General features: G+C 38.1%; 1 protein-coding gene and 1 pseudogene across 7 annotated transcripts in view; both read right to left on the bottom strand.

Annotated features, from left to right (window-relative positions):
• The window catches only part of PRDM5 (PR/SET domain 5), a 186,687-nt gene that overhangs the window by 138,463 nt on the left and 25,713 nt on the right, over positions 1 to 22,511 (bottom strand). The gene's annotated exons all lie outside the window — the stretch shown is intronic.
• On the bottom strand, positions 19,273 to 20,191 carry LOC103546304 (protein SET-like; annotated as a pseudogene).

Below are 22,511 nucleotides of genomic sequence, written 5' to 3'. Positions count from 1 at the left end.
GCTTACATAATATTTTCTACAGGATTTGGAACACCATCCCATAATCAAACACATTCATGTTTCTCCAAATAAAAGTGTGAACAGTCATGCTAAGTAGGATAAAAACAAAAGGCTACAAACAGCCTTACGTAAGTTCAAGTCAGGTTTTGCTGCTAAAGTTCTTAAGAAAAGATGTTTGGTTTTCAGAGCTTTTTTGGATTTCAGATTTCCAGGTAAAGGTCTACGGACTAGAGCTTAAAATGAGTAATCAGACAACCCATTAGAGTCCTTTTTCTCCAAGGGGAGAGATAAATTTATTAGAATGATGACAGGTGCTCTGGCAATAGTACCACGGGAAAGTGCACTGCCACAGAATTAAAGAAAAGCATGCTAATTTACCTGGCAACAGAGATCTTTCACATGCTAAATCTAGACAAGGCTGCCGGACAGTAGGCACTCTGTAAAAGGGCGGCTGGCACTACGACCCCTAAGACGACAGATTTTCTCGGTAGAGAATTACTCCCACAGACTTTTGACCTGGAAGTAAAGCCCATCAATAAAAACAGGGCTCTAATAATAAGACCCACAGTCTCGTCCATACAGAAGAATATATTCGTCTTGGGGTCACCTGCAATCTACTTATTAATACGCAACTTGGAGACAACATGCAAGTCCTGGGGAACTGTCAACACAGCCCTCCTTCGGGTTTTGAAATGTCTGAGATTTGTAAAACACAAAATTACCATCTTAACTGCGGACAAAAGAACATGTACGTGTTTCAATTGATCTCTAGGGCCTGATGGAAGGAAAGATTTTTTACAAACGTGATTCACTGGTCAAAAGTTAAAAAGTAACAAATAGGCACATCAAAACATTAATTAACTAAGCCGTCCTAAAAATTCTTCAAAGAACAAAGTACTTTGAGAGTAGTGATTTATCATACAGTAAGGAAATTATAGGCCAAATCATTAAATGGAATTTATTCAAGTCCATGAACATCAATCTTCTTTATATAAAAAGAAAACATGGTATTCCTCAGGGAGAATTTTATGGAAACTTTCAGCAGCGTTTGCAGAGTCTCCACTGGATGCAAAGAATTTACACGCGTGCTAGTGTTTTTGACTTGTAGGAAATGCCACACCTAACTTTAGAAAACACTCATTGAATCCACTTTTTATATCAAAAATAAATTAGAGCTACAATTTGTTACTAAAACGGATCAAACACTAAGTAACCACACAACAGCTTATATACTCAGATAAAATAAATCAAGCTGCTCATAAAGAGACTTCTAGCCCGCCTGTTGTTATTCTCACATTTAATTTACTACATAATAACAGCAAAAGGTCTTGGCAAACATAAAAATGCAAACTACCCTGAATACAAACACAGCCTGTGCTGCTACAACATGAAAGAATCAACAGAAGGTTGGCATCAGGAGACTGGCACAGATGCAAAAAAACTAGCAAGGCAAGTAAATAAAAAGACAAACGTGTAGAAATGGAACAAGGTATGTTTGAACCTCATTTGCCATATTGAAAAAACAACCCTCATGTCAACACACAAGTGATCTGGAATTTCTGTTAGGATCTCTGCATCTGAGGTCTTGGGAAATGCTCAGGCTCAGTTGGCCGGTGCAGGAACTACAGAATTAAAAAAAGCCTGCCAAACGGTGCATGAGAACATTGTGCAAGGAGATCCACAGTTTAAAGGGAGGTTGGTGGGGGGAGGGTTGGAAGGAGGGGGGAGGATGGGGGAAAAAGGAGCAGAAATGAGGAACAGGAGGAGAAGGTGAGAGGGGAAGAAACTGAAGGGAGGAGGAGGAGAGAAGCAGGGCCTGGCAGCCCCCACTTTGAGGTCAGCCTGCACATCCAAACCAGATTAAGATTTCTAAAACCATATGATGATGTTATGACCTAAAATAGAGAAGGACATATATTCAACTCTTCTACTATTCCAAAAGTCATGAGCAACTACAACGTGTCAAGCATTATGCAAGGCCCTGGGGCACACAAAGACTCCATCACTTTTTCATTTCATTCAATCAACATATTTCGTTTGTGTGGAAATTAATAAACAGAACTCTCATTAAATTGGAGTTCGGAGGCCAAAAAGGGGCAGCTCTTGTGCCCCACGATGATTGCAGAGCCCAACAGGAAGAAAGTCTTCCTCCTCTTGACCAGCAAGAAGCTCAGCCAATGAGAGACTGTCACACCTCAGCCAATGCAAAGCCCTACGCCTGTTTACAATAGCCATCCCGACTTCCTCTTCCCCTCTGAGTTTCTCCTCCCCTTGTTGCAGGGACTTGCATGCGGCCTGACGTGGCTGCAGACCCTGAACTGCAGGTCTTTGCTCACCCTGAATAAACCCGTTTTTGCTGGAGAAAACTGGCTGGCTATTTGTTTAAGGTCAACATTTGCACTAAGACATCAAAGATCAACAACATTCAGTCACTGTGACTGAGCTCACAGTCCAGTGAGCTGGGACCCTGACATTCAGAAAATGCAGTAAGAGCACTTGTCTCAGGTATTCAGAGAGCAGTGAGGAGCGACCCCTGAGTCAGTTAGGCAGGAACAAATGGGTGACAAGGGAGGGGACAGTCCAAGGAAAGGAACTAGCAGGAGCAAAGGGACACATGTGGGGGGAATGAAATGTACTATAAAAGAGTTAAGTCTGAAGCAGGAAACATTGAGAACAAGGGTAGAGAGGTCAGCAGTGGGTCAGATCTTGGGCTCCGTATGACACTTGGTGGCACTCTGGAAATAGAATGTAACTCTTCACTGCCCTCGAGTGGATTCTCAGCAGTCAGGACAGCCGGAGTTCCAGACTCTTCCTAAGGGGAGACTGATTCACTCAGTCTAGGTAGAGCTGAGCCTGGGCAGGCAAAAACGGACACTCCTATATTTTAGGCTTTTTGTGTAGCGAACTGGTTTCGTCTAGCTTCTCACACTCTCTTGTGCACTGAAGAAAGCACAGAACAGTTTTGACAGATCCATCCTGCCAGGCTGCCATCTACTAGAGAAATATCCTTTACAGCAAAACTCCTACCTCCATCCAGCGCAGCGCAAACACTCCCCACAACAGGAACTCTCCAGCCTTCTGACCGCCAGCAAGGTTTTTCTCACGCTGATTAGAAACAGGCTTCTCCCTAGTTCCACATAATGTTTTGTTTTGTTTTGTTTTGGAGTTCTGTCCTCAAACAGGAAAGCTAAGCCTTCACTCTTCCACATGACAGCACTCTAAATCGTGTGAAGACGACGATCCGATTCTGCGTCTGCTCTTCTTCAGGTTAAGAGCCCCAGCTCCAGTTCTTCTTCGGGTTAAGAGTTCCCTCAACTGATTGATTAACAGGTCAGTTCCCAGACCCTTTCTGAGTATGGCTGCTCTCTGTCCAATGGCAGCTGTTTACCAATTTCCAGATCCACATCTAACACCCAGAACTTGACAGGACTCTCCTGATATGGTCTGACCAGTACGCAGAACAACAGAACTATTCTCTCCACTGATCTCAACATTCTACTGCTTTTATTGAAGGCTGGGTTTTTGATCTAGCCACCAAGTAATACTGCGAAAGAAAATGTCCATATAAATCAAGTACACTCTTAAGACATTTGTAAATAAGTCAAAATCAAGTCTGATATCCCCCATCTTAAGCTTCGAAAATTGACATTACATTTATCCATGCTTAATTCTGTCATATAAGCATTTGGTCGGTCACTGTATTTACTAACAATTTTTAAATACTGATTATATATCTTAAAATATTATCTATCCCTCACACTCGTCATGAGGGCTACTATCAAAAAAAAAAAGAAAATAACAAGTGTTGGCGAGGATGTGGAGAAATTGGAACCCGTTGTGCACTGTTGGTGGGAATGTAAAATGGAGCAACCATTATGGAAAACAGAATGGAGGTTCTTCAAAAAATTAACAAATAGACCCAGTAATCTCACTTCTAGGTATACACCCAAAATAATTGAAAGCAAGCTCTCAAAGAGATATTTGCACATCCACGTTCATAGCAACACTATTCACAATAACCAAGAGGTGGAAGCAATCCAAATGTCCATCACCAGATGAATTGATAAACAAATGCGGTCTTTACAAACAAGGGAATAATATTTGGCCTTTAAAAGGAAGGAAATCCTTTCACATGCTATAAGATGGATGAATCTTGAAAACATTATGCAAACATTAAGTGAAATAAGCCATTCAGTAAAAGACAAACCCTGTATGATGCCACTTACATGAGGTCTCTAAAGTAGCTAAATCCACAGAAACAAAAAGTAGAATGGTGGTTTCTAGGGGCTGGGGTGGGGGGAGGAAAAGAGAGTTGCTTTTTAATGAGTGTAGAGTTTCAGATTTTCAAGACAAAAAAGTTCTGGAGACCGGTTTCAAAACAATGTGAATACACTTACTACTGAACCATACACTTTTGAAAAAGGTTAAAGTGGTAAATTTTATGTTATCTGTTTTTTATCACAATAAAAAAATGAAAAAAACCATTATCTATCCCCTACTCTCACCCCAGCTCATACATACCTTGGACTCAACTGAGTATGTACTTAATTTCCATGAGATTTTGATAAAAACATGGAGCAGGAAGGGCCAAGACAGAGCTTACTTTTTAATTAAAACTCAACAACACTCTGGCCATCAGTGGTCAACCATCTGTCAATCATTCTGACTGCAGTATCACCCGCCCACATTTCTCCATCTTATGCGCAAAGTTACCATAACAGCCACGTCAAACGTTTTACTCAAATCAAAGCCATTATGTCCATGGGACTCTCTAGGACTTATACAACCATTAAAAACCTTGTCTGACCTAATTCAGACTCTGTTACACCCTACTGGCTTCTAGTGTTTGCCACTTTCCTAACTACTCCCAAATAATGTCTCTGGCATTTCATTCCAAAATTTTGTAGTTGAAGAATTTGATAAGCTCAAAAATCTACCTTTTCCCCACTAGGGACTTCATTTGCCCTATTCTCCATAATTGAAAATTAATACAAAGTTTCTGCAGGAACAGCTATTTTGTTTTTCATTGCCCAAGTATATAGTTTTTCTGGGACAGGAGTTATGAACCAATTTAAATAGGGACTTTTTTATTAGCTCCTCCTTCATGCATCTTGGGCTATTATGTATACTTTATAAAATGTTTATCCAGATTTAGGATTATTTTCATTAATGAAGATTTTCCCAATCAACTGACCAAGTAATCAAAATCAGGAACTCAAAAATCCAACAGTAAAAAATTCTACTAATGAAACAGAAGATTTAATGTGTGAAGTCCATAATAAAGGACTTTAACCTCAGATCAACAAAGCCTGGAAAGTGGGAGGAGGAAGCAGGGAAAGTGAAATGTATTCTTTTCTTTCTGTCCCTAGTTACTAGACGAACTGGAGATAAATATGTAGAATTCAAAATGGGATCTTTTTTCTTTTTGTCTTTACTTATTAGATGAAAGAGATTAAATATGTGTAATTTAAAATGAGATTTCTGCTTCAGAGTCACAAGAGAAGATTAAAGCAAATGAAATATCATCTGAGTTAAATCCATTCGACTGGTTTCACTTCCTACTACATTCCTAACAGAAAGCCTTAGGTTCGCCAAGAATAAAAGATATTATTTTAATATAAAAACAATAGCCAATTTAAATCAAAGCCAATATACTTAATGGTGAAATGCATAAACACTGACATTAAAATCAGGAGTAAGACAAGATTGCTTATTATTACCAGTATTATTTAACCCTGTTCAGAAAATTCTAGCCAATGCAAAAAAAACAAATACTTTCTTTTTCTTGCCCACTGCTGAAGCACTGTAGGTATCCCGAGGAAGCTGCACCCTGGCAGCAGATGTCTATGTCTTTCTGATGCATATGAGCCCCTGGCCTGGACAGGAAATGTGTACACTCATAGACAACGGCAGTGCCTTGTAGGGAGGAGGTAGGAGATGGCTCCTGCTCTACATGGCCTGTGGTCAGGCTACATACTCACCTGCCTAGCTTTCAGGCAGCAGGTCCCCACTGAGCTACGGACGAGCTCCCTTCTCTATGAGGCAGGGATGGACAGTGTCCTCTGCCTATGATAATGTCAAGAGGGAGTGGACTGACCCTCCCAATGAACTGACCGGGATATCTCAAGTGGACTGCTGGCCAAATTTGGTGACCTAAGGCATGTGGCCAATCTTCTGCATCTACCTGTGAGCCCAGCCAGGGCCCTGGCTCAGGCCACCCTGGAAGCCAAGGCTTACACCACACAAACACAGAAAACAGATTTAAACAAAGATAGGAAAAAGGTTTCAATGTGCATGCGAACTCCAACTGATCAGTGGTGGCCGCCTAGAACGCTGTGCTGAGAGTGACTCTGAGACTGCAAAGGGGCCAGGAGCCCCAGTCTTCTCCAGGTGTCCAATGGAACATAGGGTAGGGGTTTCTTCCTAAGCCAGTGTCAGCCCGGCACAGCACTTTAAATACCTCATAGGGCAACCCTGAAACCAGCAGTTCACTTGTGCCCAGGAGGCAGAGCAGCTGGGGAAGGCTGCCTATGACTATGGATTCCGGGGGGGCCAGGTCAAGCTAGAATGGGAAATCACCGAAGTGTCTATGAGGAAACTGGCAGTATAGATAGACAGAGCCAAAGTCAGAACTCAAAGAAAATGGTGGGAATACAATTAATCTAAGGGCAAGAGGAAAGTATAATGCGGACAAAGCAATGCAGTTACTGACAAAATCAGTAAAAAGCAGTGTAGACAAGGGGAAAAACACAGATGGGTAAGTATTTTGGTAGCTACTCCTTAAATAAAATGCTTCCAGATATTTCCTTTTGCAGAGAATAGCTGCTTGAAAGGGTAGTTACCATGTTGGTCTGGATAAGTAATTTAAGCCAAGTTGTTTCTAAAATACTATTTTATAAAGTTATAAAACCATCAATATTTCAAAATTGTATACAATTTGATCTGCTATAATGTTTATTTTGAAAAGTTCAATGACACAACTTGACTAACATAGTAGGAAACAATTTGAGCATAACACAAATTTTGCATTTGCTATGCACAATTTTGTCTCCCAGAAACACTAGGTGAATAAAGAAAACTACACCCAGTTGAACTGAGCCACACAGAAATACACAAAACACACCCACCTCAAATATACACTACCCTCCTCAGTTCACCACGTTATGAGACACACACACCCACTTCAGGTGTTACAACCTTCCATCTAATTTCAGATAACCCTCCTTCCACCATTTCATAAGAACTCACAAGCTGCAGCCCTTCTGAGTGTACACTGCCACACCAAACTTCAGGCCCTTTTAAAGGTAAACTGACATTTATTGCAATAGTTACCTATTTCTTAACCATTTAACAGGTGTAAAACTGTGCTACCATTTTTATTAGACTCCTATCTTTTATTTTATGTGTCACTGACAAAGTTTTTGTATATCCTGTCCCTAATGCCATGATTCTTATTGAGCAATTCTGCAGGCAGACTGATTTTTAGGAACACACATATCACGTGATAGCAGGACTGACTGTAGAGCCAAATAGCTAAAAACAAACAAGGTCTAAAAACATAAAGACCACACAGAGTAAAAAAGTTCAAAACACTTAAGACCATGAAATAAATTCCAAGTCTGATGTATATTCCAGGATAAGATTAAAATTTTATAAGCTTCACTTATCGGAGATACATTTGATGAAAAATCCAAACACTCTATTTACTACAAGTCTCTGGACTCCCCAGGACAGGAAGGAATGCATGCAAAATTTTAGAAAAATAAAAACCACCTCATTCTCTATTACTCTAGGAACTACGATGTATTCTGCTTTATGTAACTTTAGTAAAATACAGACAGAAATTTACAGTGCCATGTGGGATCAGTCAAATTCAGAAGAATCCTGAAAAACAAAGCAAAACAAACTCTTACACAACATTCTCTTGCAAAACTCAAAATAGTCCAGAGTCATCAAGACCTATCCAGAAAAAATTCATCTGAGAAATACCACATATAATTTACAATAAATGGGGGGAAAAAAAACCTTTTTTTTTTTTTCCACAAGAAGCATAAAGATTAGCTTGCTGAAAATGACCCCAATGCTAACTTTGAGACAAGGTAGGTTCAACAAGTCAGAGTTCAGAATCATAAGCTTAACAAGCAAAAGACCATGAGGTGAGTTCAGCTATATTTTTATGGCATCGAATAAAAAGAAAACTTTGTTCCTGAAACACAAGTGACCTTTACAGGTAGCAAATAGTTTCCTCTTCAAACCCCCGTATTTCTGACCAGGGACCGCATCACTCAAGTTGGAATTGCCAGTGAAATGATCAAGGTAACATTTGTTTAGCCTGGCAGTCATTAGGTGGCCAGTACTATGATAATCACATTCTGTTCCCGGGATAACTTTCCAATCCCACAATTCGGTTGCTTTTCCATGCCTGGTACCAATTTTTAACTCTAGGCTGTTTGAAGAATGATTTCAATTAAAATGACCTTGTCTTTAGACCAACTTCATGTTTACCGCCCAGGATATCATAAAATGTGGTATGTAAGAATCTCTGGTCACATGACAAAGACAAAAGGAGAACAAAATAAAGAACTAGTTTTTGAATATTTAAAAAAAAAACTGACCACCTTGTTTTAAGATTGGATGTCAGCGAAGTCACTCAAATATTTGAAATCTCTAATAAATAAATAATACGTGTCCATAATGGTAACTAAAAATTCCAGAGAGAATAATACAATTTTTGAGCAACTAACTTCTACAGACCTTCATTTCTGTGCTTTACTACACCTATAACTCCCTAAGAAACGAACTCTTTGAAGTCACCTCTTGATTAAAAAGCAATCTGCAAGAACTTTCATTAAAAAAATAAGCTGATTAACCAAAGAGCAAAAGTGATTCAATGGAGAAAGGACAATCTTTTCAACAAATGGTGCTGGAATAAGTGGACACATACATGCAAAAAATAAGCTAGACACAGACCTTACAACTTGCGAAAAATTAGATTTTCAAAATGAATTACAGACCTAAATGTAAAATGTAAAACTTTTATAAAACTCCTAGAAGATAACGGACGAGAAAAGCTAGATGGGTCTTAGGTTTGGTGATGGCTTTTTCAGACACAATACCAAAAGTACTGATCCATGAAAGGAAAAACAGGTAATTCAGACTTCATTAAAATTAAAAACTTCTCTAAAAAAAGATACTAGGAAGAGAATGAAAAGACAAGCCACAGACTGGAAGAAAATCTCTGCTGGGATCTAAAAGATACAAAGAATTCTTAAAACTCAACAAGAAGAAAACAAAATGGGCAGGTGGAGGAATTGGAGCAAGGTGGTCAAAATGTACAATTTTCAGTTATAATAAGTACAGAGGACGTAACGTACAACGTGATGACTACAGCTAACACTGCCGTCTCACGTAAAGGAAAGTTAAGAGAATAAATCCTAAGAGTTCTCATAACAAAGAAAAAATTTCTTTTCCTTTTTTCTGTATTTTCTTTTTATTATAGGTACATGAGACAATGGGTGTTAACTAAACTTATTGCAGTAATCATTTCACAATATAAGTTAGTCAAACCATTATGCTGTACACCTTAAACCTACACAGTGCTGTATGTCAATTATACTGAAGTAAAACTGGGGAAAAAAGAATTCTTAAAACTCAACAATAAGAAAACAAAATGAGCAACAGATTCAAGAGACAGCTCACCAAAGACACAGAGATGGCAAATAAGCACATGTGAAAAAACATGCAACATCATAAGTCATTAGAGAATTGCAAATTAAGACAACAGTGAGATACAACTACACACTTAATAGAATGAGCAAACTCCAAAATTCAGACAACATCAAATGCTGGGAGGATGTGGAGCAACAGGAACTCTCATTCATTGTTGGTGGGAAGAGAAGATGGTACAGTCGCTTTGGAAGACAAGTTTGGCAGTTTTGTTTTGTTTTGTTTTGGTGTGTGCAAGGAAGATTCACCCCAAGCTAATATCTGTTGCCAATCCTCATTTGTTTTTTTGGCTTGAGGAAGATTAGCCCTGAGCTAACATCTGTGCCAATCCTCCCCTACTTTGTTGGTGGGATGACTCCACAGCATGGCTTATGAGTGAGCAGGATCTGAACCTGCGAACCTGGGCTGCCAAAGTGCAGCACTCGGCCCTGGGGCCAGCCCAGTTTGGCGGTTTTTAACAAAACTAAACATATTCTTATCATACAATCCAGGAATCACACTACTTGGTTTTTACTCAAATGAGATAAAAATTTATGTCTGCACAGAAACCTGCACACAAATGTTTACAGCAGCTTTACTCATGATTGACAAAATTTGGAAACAACCAGGATGTCTTCCAATACGTGAATGGAGAAGCAAACTGTGGCACATCCATACAATGCAATATTATTCAGCAATAAAAATAAATGAACTAACAAGTCACAAAAAGACATGAAGGAAGCTCAAATGTACATAATTAAGTGAAGGAAGCCAGTATGGAAAGGCTACATACGATATGATTCCAACTATATGACATTCTGGAAAAGGCAAAACTCTGGAGATAATAAAGATAGTAAAAAGATCTGGACTGGGAGGAGGAAGGCAGGAAGAGGAAGAGCACAGAGGATTCGCAGGTCAGTGAAGCTATTCTGTATGATACCGTAACAGTGGATGCATGTTGTTACACACCTGTCAGAACACACAGAACTGGACAATACAAATAGGGCTAATGTAAACTATGGACCTCAATAATAATATATCAATATTGGCTCATCAAGTAACAAATGTACCACACTACTCCAAGATGTTAATAACAGAGGAAACTGTATGCGCGAGAATACACGGGAACTCTGTACAGTCCCTTCAATTTTTCTGTAAACCTAAAACTGCTCTAAAAACTAAAGTCTATTAATTTAAAAACACACACGAAACAGAAAAGGAAATAAGCTGAAGCTAAGATCAAGTGCCAAATGTATGTCACAACAATGAAATAAAAGATACACAAATTAAAATGTTAAAGTTTGCTTTCTCCACAAATTTGATCTATGCTACTATCCAACTCTGCCATGAGCAAAGTCCCCAGGAGGAGCTCGGGCTACTCCTGACACCGTCTACGCCAGCACTATCCAATAGACATATACTCTAACCCACAGATGCAATTTGAATAGTAGTCACATTAAATAGGAAAAAAGAAACATTAAATTAACTGTAACACTATATATCCTATTTAACCCAATATATTCACAATATTATCATTTCCAACATGTAATCAATACAAAAATTACTAATGAGATATTTTACATTCTCCTTTTTCATTCAAACTCTTTGAAATCCGGGTATATTTTACACTTAGAGCATACCTCAATTCAGATGCTAAATTTTAATCAGAAATAATCTCATTTAGATATGGATTTCATAAAATTTATAATTTAAAAAATAGATTCACAAACGAAGCTGTTCCAAAATACTTAAAATTTTTCCAATAACTAAATCAAGAACCAAAAAGTTACTCAGCTTTTAATATGTTCACATCCACATTGACATCTCCACTCAATTCTCCATCACTTGCAAACTTTATATACTTAAACATTTTTCCATACTGCATTTTTATACTAAAAAGCTAATGTAATGATACAGTAATTAAAATAACCATCTGACAATATATATAAGTACACATAAAACACTATATATATAAATACATGTGTAATAAGTATTTCTTTTTAATTACTAATTATAAAGGTAGCAGTAATTCATGCTATCTGCATAAAATATTCAAATAAACACATTACAGTGTTATACAAGTGTGTAGAAAAGAATCATTGGATTTTCAGAAAATCACTTGAATTTACTCCACTGACACCAATTAAATCAGTGACATGTTTCTATAAAATATGAAAAACAATGCCCATGCCTGACATATACCTACAACACAATGGTATCTCAACGAGGCAACGGTCAAGTAAAAGCAGTCCCACCAGACAATCAAGCTGTGTATAATGGAAAAATATTTTACACAGCTTTAGTTTTTTTTAATTAATTAAAATTAAATGAAATTAAAAATTCAGTTCCTCAGTCATACGAGCCAGATGTCAAGTGCTCAGAGCCACCTGTAGCCAGCTGCTGGCATACTGGACAGCGGGGCTCTGCACATTTAAAGTAAAATAAGGTTATTTCAAAGTGTTATTTTAGCAGAGATCTGAATGCAAGCACGTTACTTAGATTTTCCCCCTTGGCCCTCATTTTTTTTAGCTCTCCATGCAAAGAAAATAGAATTATTAATTATCATATGGTTAGAAGCTAATAAAGATCGGTTACGCTAATCTCCCTAGCACAGCACTTTCTTAAAGTTGATTTTCTCTTATTTTGCTAAATGTCTTCTTTTTCTATTATACACTTAGAAATCTAAAACAGAGGAAACCTGATTACCTCCAATTTCATGATTTTTAATCTATGCAATAAACACCAAAACTTATACCAATCCCCTCTAAAATTCCCTGCACTGCTAAAGGCTTTACTTCAAAAATGCATATATTCATTGCTCAGAGATCTTTCTAAGGATCTGAATTATTTTCTCTGAAACTAGTCCTAAGGAGTTAACTGAACTTTTGGTATTAAGGCCTAAATGTGTTCAGAAAATTATTTAGAGAAACAGCGTTCTTTAAAATGTAATGTCTCACAAGATATCGATGGGTACACAAAATATTCAAAAATGACTGCTAATAGGTGATATGAAAATGTTCTAAAATCAGTGGTGATGAATGTACAATCTATGAACCTACCGAGAACTACTGAACTGTACATTTTAAATGGTGGATTTGATGGCATGTGAATTATATCTCAATAAAGCTGCTACACAAAAATTCACAAATGCCTCCTACATTTATGCGCAAACTATTAGTGAGAAGATAAGGTTCCCTGGGTGACCACATATTAAATATGCAGTATTACTGCTGCATATGTTGAAATAAGATATGCATAAAAAACTCATGTCACTCCTGTTGCTCTTAAATATGCATGGAAATGGTCACTAAATGCTCTGCAAGATCAGATACACAGAAAAAAGACAATGTGGGACATTAACTTCATGCGCATTGCTCTAATTTTTTACATCATGTAGTCGTATGTGACTTGTGTAAGAACAATAAATGTTTTGAAAACATAATAACCTGGTTAATATATGCAACTCCCTTCAGTTACACCTTCTCTCTCCTTGAAATACTTACTCCGACCTCTAGAAGCACTGTTCATTTAAGGACTCTAATAACCAAAAAGACTTTTGTTAAGGCTGCTTTCCATGCTCCCCAATCAAAACATGCAGAGAACAGGAAAAGAATGGAAGATATAAACACTGGACTCTTCCTAGACCTTAAGCTGTACCTTCTCTGCCAGGTTTTTTTTTTATCTCTCTGGGTAAACCCAGCACCCAATACAACATCTGGGACAGAGTAAGCATTGAAGACATAGTTGCCGAATGAACAAACAATGAATGTGGTCATTCTCTCATGGGGGACACTGCCTCTGAGTACACGCCCTGCCCATCACCCTTCCTCAAAGAACACTAAACTTGTTCCGACGTCCACCGTCCCTTCTGCAGCCTAAGGAGAAGCTGACCTACCCCAGCTCCAGTTCCGCCTGTGTGGGTAAGAGTAATCTCATGCCCTTCGCCAGTTCAAAACTGGATATGGGATATATCAGGGGAGATCTGCTACAGGAAGAGGGTTCTTGAAAAGGTGTCATTGCTTCTTACAGACACTACCTTGTCTGAAACCTACCTGGTACCTGCCACCAGCCTGAGGATTGAGCCACTAATCCAGTCAGCAAAGCAGAGAAATGGAAAGAACTTGGGTAATATTAACCTAATTAATCAACCATCCCTGAAGCCTCTTAGACCACTGAATTTCCTTATTTGACATAATGTCCTCATTATTTAAATGAGGTGGAGTTGCTGCTGTTTGCAGCCAAATGCATCTATTTGATAAAATTCCTATGGTGCTGTAAGTTGTGATCAGAACCACAAATATGGGGGAAGTATTCCAACAATACAGATACTGGGGTTTTTTTTTTTCTTTTTAATCAAACCACTGGGCCTGGATTCCCAGCATTCTTCTAATCATGCCTCAGGTTGAGTGAATGGCCAGAAGCTGGCTGACATACTCAGATAGGAGCCGTTTTGACAACCACAAAACAAATGTAGAACTTCCAGAAGACACGTAACAGTCGATCGCTTTGCTTTACCCCTAACTAGAGGACTAGAGTCAGGAGGAATGTGCTATGACATTGCTTTAGGATTCCCAGCATTCTACAAGGCTTCCTAGGAGGTATTTTTCCACTAATGTCTACACTAAGTGGTTCCATTCAGAACCTAAAACAAAATGCTATCGTCTGCAAAAGAAAAACATTTGGTAAAGAGACCTCTTTGTTCCAAACACCTAAAATGACTTCCATAAACAATAAAGAAAAACAAAAGATTCTAAACAATTGAAAACATTTTTTCCAAAAACTAAAACACATTGGAAACATAGTGCTGAATCAAGTTCCCAAACAGCAGGACAGCTGTAATCACAAAATAACTGCAGAGAAAGAGAAAAACATCTAAACAAAATGTCCAGTTTAATATCGAACCAATCGGCTCCTTTAAAAACCATACTTTGGTCAAATCACCATCTTCATGACAAAGAAAAGAAAAATGTCTACAAAGTGGGCAAACGCAAGGCAGTAAAGTAGTAAGGGAATCAGCAGGTTCCTTTCCTCTAACCTTTAAATTACATGTTTTCTAGAATGCCATTGGCAAAAATAATTTATACATTTATTTAATGTATTTAGAATATCGGATGTTAACTAGATTATTGTGATCATTTCACAAATATCAAATCCTTATATTGTACACTTGAATCTAACAATATGTCGATAATACCACAATAAAAATATTTATAGAATATGAATGATTTATTAAATATTAACTAAAGAAACTGAACTTTTATTCAATTATGTTTATGTTCTAGGTACTGTGCTAAGACCTGGGGAGTAAAAGTGACTACGACAATGTGCGTCTTCAAAAGTGTACAATGTAGTGGTCCACTCCATCCTCCCATCGCCTCACCATCACTCACCAACTGCCCTGTCTCTCACAATGTCACCACCTTCCACCCATATGGCTCAGGACAAACAACTAAAAGTCATTCTGGACTCTTCCCTTTCAACAAATAATCCATCAGCAAGCCCTCTCAGTGTTAGTTACCCCCAACAACATACACCCAGAAGCCAGCCACTTCTCACCAACTCCACTGCTGGGGCCCAGTTCCAAGCCGCCACAGAATCTACTCCTCAGCTAGACTCCTACCTGTGTCCCTGCTGCACTCTCGCCGCCCTAGAGCCTGTTATCCACACAGTGCTCTTCTCAAGGCACAAACAGCATCACATCATTCTCCTGATTAAATCCCTTCAATGACTTCCTTCTGCCGCTAGAATAAACCTCATGATCTGACCCATCACCACCTCTCTAGCCCTATGCCCTACAACTGGCACCTCATCCACTAAGCACTAGCCTCACTGGCTTTGTTTCTGTCCTGTGAACAGGCCAAATTCATTGCCGTCTCTGCTACTCTCCGAGTTCTTCATCCAGGTCTTCTTCACATGGCTGCACTCTCATTGTTTAGGTCTCAGCACAACCTGACAGCCCAGCTAGAAACTCATGGCCTAGGCACTTTACCCCACTGTTCTGTTCTATTTTATAAAGTAAACTTTTTGTTGAAGTATAAAGCAATCCCAAAAAATGCAGAAACTTAAGTGTACAGCTCAGTGAATTCTCACAAAGTAAACACACCCATATTACCAGCACACAGATCAAGAACAAGCACACTAGAAGTCCGCCCAGGTCCCCACTTCCACTCACTATCCTCACAGCGAGGTGACCACAAATCCTGAAGCATAATTTCATAGATTAGCTTTACCTGTTTCTGAAGTTTCTATAAACTGAATCATACAGTATGCACTCCTGCCTCTAGCTTCTTTCAGTGAACGTTATGTTTTTGAGATTCGCCCACGTTACGGAGCATAGTTGTAATACAGTCATTATCATAAAGCTTTATAACACTCCATCTCATGAATATACCACAATGCATTTGTCCATTTACTTGTAGGTGAACATCTGGGTTACTTCCAGTTTGGAACAACGTCTCATCATGCTGCTATGAGAATTCTTGTATGAGTCTTTTAGTAAATATATGAACACATTTCCACTGAGACCATGTCTAATGGAATTGCTGCATCATATCATATGCATATATTCAACTCTAGTCCATACCACTAAGGTTTTCCAAAGTGAGTGTACCAATTAAAAAAACCCAGCATAAGTGTATGAGAGTTCCAGATAATCCTTGCAAATATTTGACATTCTCTCTCTTTTTAATTTTGCTCATTCTGGTGAACATATCTTGGCATCTTGTTGTGCTTTTGGTTTGCGTTTCCTAAACAACTAATGGTGCTGATCTTCTTTTAACGTATATTGGCCATTTGGATATCTTCTTCTGTGAAGTGCCTGTGCAAACGTCTTGCCCATTTCAGACATATGCATTATAAACATCTTCTCCCCCTCTTTCATTTGCTTTTTCATTCTCTTTATGGTATCTTCTGATGAACAGTTCTCAATTTTACAGTTCTCCAATTAATCAATTTTTTCTTTTACAGTGTTTCTTATTTAAGAAACCTCCACCTACCTTAAGATTATGAAGGTATTCTCCTATGTTTTCTTGTAAAGGTTGTTTTTACCTGACATGTTTATATTTACAATTATATGAAATTGAATTTTTATCTATGATGTGAGTTAGGGGCCAAAATATTTTTTTTCCATAAGGATATCATTTCGATCCAACATTATTATTGAAAATATCATCCTTTCCCCACCATATTATTAATGACATCTTTGTCAAAAACAATGTCTATTTGTCCACCCTTGTCTCAAAACTATAGTATTAAGTTAGAATTCCTTTATAATAAGCCTTGCTATCCAATAGTCTAAGTCCTCCAGTTTTGTTCTTTCCCTTCAAGGCCACCTTGGTAATTCATGGCCCTTTGGATTTTCACCTAAATTTTAGAATCAGTTTCCACCAAAAAAAAAAAAATCTTGCTAGGATTTTTAATGAGATTGCACCTTTTGAAATCTATTGACTTGTGCTTTATGATGCAGCATATGGTTAATTTTGGTAAGTGTTCCATGGGCATTGTTTGATCAACTGTCATTGGGTACAGTGATCCACTAATGTCATTTAGGTCAGATATATTGATTATATTGATCAGATTATCTATCCTTTCCAGTTTTTTTGGTTTTTTTTTTTTAAAGATTTTATTTTTCCTTTTTCTCCCCAAAGCCCCCTGGTACATAGTTGTGTATTTTTAGTTGTGGGCCCTTCTAGTTGTGGCATGTGGGATGCCACCTCAGCATGGCTTGACGAGCAGTGCCATGTCCACACCCAGGATTCAAACTGGTCAAACCCTGGGCCGCCGCAGCAGAGTGCGTGAACTTAACCACTCGGCCACGGGGCCGGCCCCTATCCTTTCCAGTTTTATCTTCCTGCTTCTTCTACCAGCAATTGGGAAAGGCGTGTTTAAGTGTTCCATTGTGTGTTTGTCTATTTCTACTGCTGCTTCAAGTTTTGCTTTCATATTTGGAACACATATATCTTCTGGTGTATTGACCCTCTTTTGTTAGTAATGCTTCTTCCTTAAAGTCTACTTTGTCAAATACTAGTAAGGTTACAACTGATTTCTTTCCATTTGTATTTATTTATCTTTTTCCATCCTTTTATCTTCAGGCTTTCTGTGTGTTTCTATTTTAAAATTGTCTGTTAAGGGGCATCAGGTTGGTTTTGGGATCCAACCCATTAATAATAGTCTTTTAATTGAAGTACTTAGTCCACTTAAATTTAATATAACTAGTGATCTAGTTGGATTGACAGCTACCAACTTAATATATACTTTCTATATGACCCAGCTGTTTCTTTTTCCTCACTTCTTTCCTGCCTTGTGCATTAACAAAATTCTTTTATTATCACATTTTTCCTTTTGTTAGTTAAAATAATCTTTTACTATTCTTTTAGATAATTTTATTAGATAAATTTACTTGATAATGCTAGAACCTTGAACTCTTTCATTCCATTTGCTTCCTCCTGCCTTTCAAATTGTTCTTAACATTATATAAACTGCATGCATTTTTAAACCCACAAAACAGTACTGTAACTGTTTAGTACCATCGATATTTACGCTTACTCACCCACGTATTTACCCTTTGGTGCTCTTCACTCTGTCCTGCATTTCCATCAGGATTCATCCTCCTTCTTCCAGAAGAGCTACCTTCACTTTATCATTTCTTTGGGTGAAGGTGTGCTGGTTTTTGCTTGTCTGAACACACCTCTATTTGCCTTTAATTTTTTTGACAGTACTACTTACGAAGCAAATCAAATTTGACAGGTCTTAAATTTATCTGTTCTAAGGGAAAAGCATCAAATCCCTTATATATACATTTACAACAAAGAAATCTATATATACTTTTAAAGTTTAGAGCTGAGTATTGTCTTTCCTTTCCCATGAAAGAAACACAAAATATAAAAATGAACAGGAAGAAAATAACAATGAAGAATATCAATTCCAAAATATCTTACACATATTGGATGATTCTCCATCAAGTGGTAGAGCTCAAGTCATCATTAGCAGAGAATTTTATTTTAAAGGTACCACGTTAAACTTTAATTAGGCATGCCCAAGGAGAAGCCATATTAAGCCATGTAGTCAAAATATCCACTTAATGGATCATCTTTTTAATTTCCTTCTGCCCCATTCTCTCTCTCCTCTCCTTCTAACACTAAAATGCCCTAACATCTCAAACCCATCCTTTCCTCATTTGATATAATTCCATTTTATTAGATTTTTTATTTAACAAATTGCATGTACATGGTGATAATGCTAAATGTCCACATTCACCTATAGACACAGTGTAATTTCTAAGCCCTTTAGAGAAAGAAGTAAAAATCAAGAATTTTAAGCACAAGAAGAATAAACACCCTCCAACTTTCAGCAGAGCAAAGGGAGAAAATTTTCATTTTCCCAGAGTGGATAATGACGTGTTAATTCCACATCACTACAGTCACAATTTCTGAGACAAGAAGGGCTAAAAAGGAACATAGATCAGAAATGGGTAGAGATTTTTTCCCATTGTATTTTGCTCAAGATAGTCTCCCACAAAATAAGTGGAGAATCCCATCATAAAGAGAAGAAAAAAAATAAAGAAACCTCAATAGAACAAGGCAGCTGAGCAGGAAAGGGAAGAAAAAAAAATAGGAGAAGGCAACTTGTTCCCAGAGGATATAAAATTTTAAAAAGTAAAATGAAGGTTGGAATCTATTCATATTCTACTAGTCATCTTCCTCTTCAACCTTTCTCCTTCTTCCACATCATCACCATCTTCTTCTTCTCCTTTATCCTCAACCTCTTCACCATCAATATCTTCCAAGTCTTCTTCAGCATTATGAACATCGGCATCCTCTCCTTCTGTATCATCCACATAAGGAGCTGCATTGTACTTTATGAGATTTGGCCGAATAGTATCTTTGATGATACTCTCCTAACTCACCTGCACCAGCATCCAAATCATTGATGAACCAGAGAAAGAAGCTCAGAGTTTTCATGCTACTTCTTCAAGACACGTTTATTTTATGTCTGATCAGAACATTTTATCAAGTCCTTCCCAGATTCCCATCTGATTTCAGTCAACTTGGAAGATGAGTCGCCACTCTTACTGAGATAAAACGTATTGGAAAGAACTTTATTTTAAAGTAAGAATTTTCCTCAAACTAAAAACCTATTCTGTAATAGGATTTAAAATCTTCAAATTCTGTCACTTCAGTTCCGACAAAATAATTCAGCATCTCTTCTTGCGCATCCCCAAGGAGGGCAGTCATTTGCAGATGGTCAACAAACATCACCTCTAAATTTGGGAATTGGGAGACCAATTATGACCTCTTTTGAAAAGACTGAAGAGTTTGTGCCATTTTTGTTCTACTCTGAAAATTTCCTCACTGGCTTTTTTGTAACGTCCATATTTCAACACATACATCTGTGTACTTAACACCTATGTATTTAAATGCTTCCTATTGTTCTTTCCTCCCCTTCAGTGAATCCAGAGTAGCAAATTTTTCTTTTGGCTAGGATTTGGAAGTGGTCTTGGTTTCCTCTTTGGAAGAGTGAGGGAAGACTTATGTTCAGGGTTAATGCTATGAGAAAGTCCACAGCACCAGTCCCACAGAGGGATGGTCACAGATGGAGAGATTCAGAGAACTACACCTTCACTTTTCACTACTTCCACTGGGTACAGAATTCTAGATTGGCAACGACTTCCTATCACTTTAAATATACTATTCAGTTGTCTACTATATTTGACACCTTTTTTGCCTTCTCTTTAAAAGTCAGTTATCAGTCTTTACTGTTGTTTTCTTAAAGGTAATGTCGCTTATTTTTTTTCTGGCTGTTTTTAAGATTTTCTTGATTTTCAACAGATTTACTAAGATATACCTAGGTGCTGGGTTTTTTATATGGATGTTGCTTGAGGCTCACAGAGTTTCTTCGATTTGTCAGGTAAAGTTTTTTAACAGTTCTGGAAAATTCTCAGCCAGTAGCTCATCAAATTTGCTTCTGCCTCATTTTCTCGCTCTTTTTCAAATACTAAAAGATCCTAACCTTACAGACAGATTAGATATTTTCACTGTCTCACGTATCTAGTTTTAGTCTCTGTGCTTCATTTTCAATATTTTCCATTGACTTCTTTTCCGCTTTTCACTACTCCTGTCTTTTGCTAACATCTAATTCTAACATCTAATTCAAACACTTAGTTCTCAATTTTAGTTATTATATTTTTCTTTTCGAGGATGTCCATGATACTTATACATCTCAATGTTTTAGTAAAATTCTCCATCTTTTCATCTGTTTCATCTTCTCTTCCATTTGCTAGAACATCTCAATCATGTTTATTTTAAAGTCCACACCTGCTACTGCAATCAATATCAGCATCATCCTACGTTAGTTTCCATTGTCCAGCTTTTCTCTTGGTTTTAGTCATATGGTCCTATCTCTTAGCATCTAGTCATTTTTTATTAAGTGCTGGACACTGTATATTAAAAAATTTTAGAAAATCTAGATATATTTCTCCAGAATAGGTTCACCCTGACCTCTGAAAGGCAGAGGGAAACTGTTCACTTTAAACCAATCTGGGAGTGAGCTGATTCAAGGCTGGGTTGCAGCTGGCAGGCTTCAGCCGGCCTCAGTTGAGCCTCTTCCTACAGCACAGCCCTACAGTGCTTCCAACTGAAAGTCTGATGTGCATTGATGGTCCTCTGCAGCAACGTGAGACTGCAGAACATTTTGCCTCTTGGAAATGTATGGCTTAACTATATAGCATTCTACCATGCCACTTCATAATTCTTGCAAATGTCTTGAGGAAGAGTTAGCAATATTTTTGAGTTCCTTTGGGTATTCAATATTGTCATTCCAACTTCACAGGAGTGCCAAAAGTGATACCTGTTTCTCCATGCTCCAACACTAACCCTCTACATGGGCCGAGGTCAGATTTTCAGCCTCTTGCCCACATCCAGAATCAGCACAAGTCTGACCACCTCCCCAAGAGAAAAGAGGCTGTGGATTATCACTTCACATCTCCCCAGCTTTCTCCTCTCTCAAGCTTTAGTCACTCTGGGACTTCTTGCTTTCACAACTCTTTCACGGCCTTACACAAACTATTTTTATATTTAATCCGTCTTTTGTAATTGTTCTCAGCAGTAATATCAATGTGTTCAAGTTAAGTATCTCTTATTTGAGATAAGTTTTCTTGCCCTATTTTCTTTATATCCATATCACTACCTATCATTTTATTCCTTATTAAAGGTGTTTACATCTATCTTTCCCTACTGAAACATAAGCCCCAAGAGAACAAGGGCTTTACTGCATCCTGAAGGCACAATCAGACTGAAGATCCCTTGACTCTGGTATCCTTCCTGTTTCTATCAGCCTTCACCTACCCGCCTATTTTTGTTTTGTAAAGAACTTCAAATGGCCTCATCATTTTTCAGTATGAGAAAAGAGAGAAACGAACTCTACGTGCACGAATTCTCAGTCAAGAGCTCTTACTCCTCCTGTTCACATTTCCTCACTTTCTCCTCCAGGAGACAGGGTGTGTCTCCTTCACTTCCTTCTCTTCAGCTGATTGTCGAGACCCTGATAGTCATTCCTCTCTATGCCCAACGCCCGGCCATGTAGGAAGTAGACCCGCCATCAGACTCAGGGTATGCCTTCCACAGCAGGCTGACACCTGTCCTTCTCCCACACTCTCTGGTATCCCCCATTCTAAATATGCTGTAAACTGAGTCTGTGAGTCAGGCCACAATTCTCCATGCAGCTGAGGAGCAAATCTATTCAGAATCTCCTTTGCAGGCCCAACTCTTGCCACATGTGGTACAAAGATCAAGAATTAAGCAGCAGAGTAT

The sequence above is a fragment of the Equus przewalskii genome, chromosome 2, assembly GCF_037783145.1.
Source record: "Equus przewalskii isolate Varuska chromosome 2, EquPr2, whole genome shotgun sequence".
NCBI lineage: Eukaryota > Metazoa > Chordata > Mammalia > Perissodactyla > Equidae > Equus > Equus przewalskii.
Note: the sequence above shows the minus strand (reverse complement) of the source record. Positions and strands in the feature narration are given on the sequence as shown.